The sequence below is a fragment of the Triturus cristatus genome, chromosome 7 (genome assembly GCF_964204655.1).
Source record: "Triturus cristatus chromosome 7, aTriCri1.1, whole genome shotgun sequence".
In the NCBI taxonomy this organism is placed as follows: Eukaryota; Metazoa; Chordata; class Amphibia; order Caudata; family Salamandridae; genus Triturus; species Triturus cristatus.
The window spans coordinates 256,119,120-256,120,594 of record NC_140590.1 but is presented as its reverse complement, the minus strand read 5'-3'; the positions used below and the strand labels follow the sequence as shown (position 1 = coordinate 256,120,594).

General features: G+C 44.8%; 1 non-coding gene across 1 annotated transcript; it reads left to right on the top strand.

The window, feature by feature from the left end:
- The first annotated feature begins 370 nt into the window (after positions 1–370).
- LOC146809336 (small nucleolar RNA U13) lies at positions 371–469 on the top strand. Its single transcript, XR_014967108.1, has one exon. It is a non-coding gene; the product is annotated as a small nucleolar RNA U13 (small nucleolar RNA).
- Positions 470–1,475: the final 1,006 nt, after the last annotated feature.

Here is a 1,475-nt window from a genome sequence, read left to right as displayed (position 1 = left end):
TCATCTCATAAATGCACCTTCTTCCCCTGCAACCCTTGTTTTTTTATGCATAAATGCTACCATTTCACGATGTCCGCAATACGATACAATGTAGTTCGTTCTCTATGTTGTAACTGAATAGAACACATGGTGGGCGGTCCTTTTAAGGGAAGAAACTACAAACCGGGACACGGATTGGCTACACTGCTGCATATGAATTAGTATAATAATATGGTCGTGTTAACAGTACAACTTTGCTGTAGTGGACTCGTGATTAGCTTCTAGTGTGACCCGGGCAGATGTGGACAGACACGACCGCCACGACATTCTCACCCTCGCATTCATGAGAGAATCGCATGCTCTGGTTTTCCTCCGTTTACTTATACTTCCGATCCTTCTGGTTCTTGCAAGTGATGAGTGGGTTATCACGCTTGTGCGTGACGTATGGTGTCCCATCTTTGTTACGACAGTGCACATTACCTATCTGAGCTAGAACTAGTGGTTACGTTCAAATCGTTTAAGATAGAATATTCTTTAAAAATAGTTCTCGCGGGTTTTAAGAAAAAGTCTAACAATAAAGACCATATGAAAATGCATATGTGATAACACAATTCGGTGTAGATTATCACATTTCACATAAGCCCCAGATCACAGATCACAAAGATGACGTGCCATCGTTTTGCTCAAGGCTGTGCAATCTCTTTGTTCAGGCCAGGCTTGGATATGCTTGAGGACACTCTTAGCATTTGTCCAGCTCCTCGCAGAGCTCCTGCCATCCCCAGTGTGCCTCCCTTCTCCTCAGATCAAAGGGGCGGAACTCCACGACAAGGCAAGGCTTTTTTTATGGTTTTCAGTGTATGTTTCACAAGAAGTGTAATCTTGCACAGGATGTGCGAGGTATGCCCAGAACCTACCTCCAGATTTACTGTAATCCTTGTTGCCTGTAATCCATCACAAAGTGTTTAGAAACTATTTTCAAGCAGCATCAGTGTTGCATGAACACACTACCTCAATTCAGGTTTCCCCCGCTTAATAAACAGATGCATTTATATGCAAATCTCTAAGATTCTCTCACTTAGGGGCATATTATCAAGGACGGCGTTAAAAATTATCGCCGGTTTAGTGCCGGTTCTGGTGTGAACATGGGCTTCTATTGGAATTCTCCAGGGCATATTATCAAGCCCATTATCACCACTTTAGCGGCAGTTTTCTGCCGCTAAACCGGCGATAATTTTAACACCGTCCTTGATAATATGCCCCCAGGTTTTATTGTCTGATGGGCCTTTCTTCCTCACTTTCTCTTCTCACCCGTCAAGCCTCTGCCAGTACCTACTAGTCTTCCTCTCTCTGCTGGTACTGCCTGCTACCTTTTCTATCTCTCTCACACCCTCCCCTGCCCATTCCTCAGCTACCCCTCAGTCTCTCTGTAGTCGCGGCTCCCTCCCAAACACCAGGAATCAGCTTGCTGTAGGACCGTATGTCACAGAGCGATATCT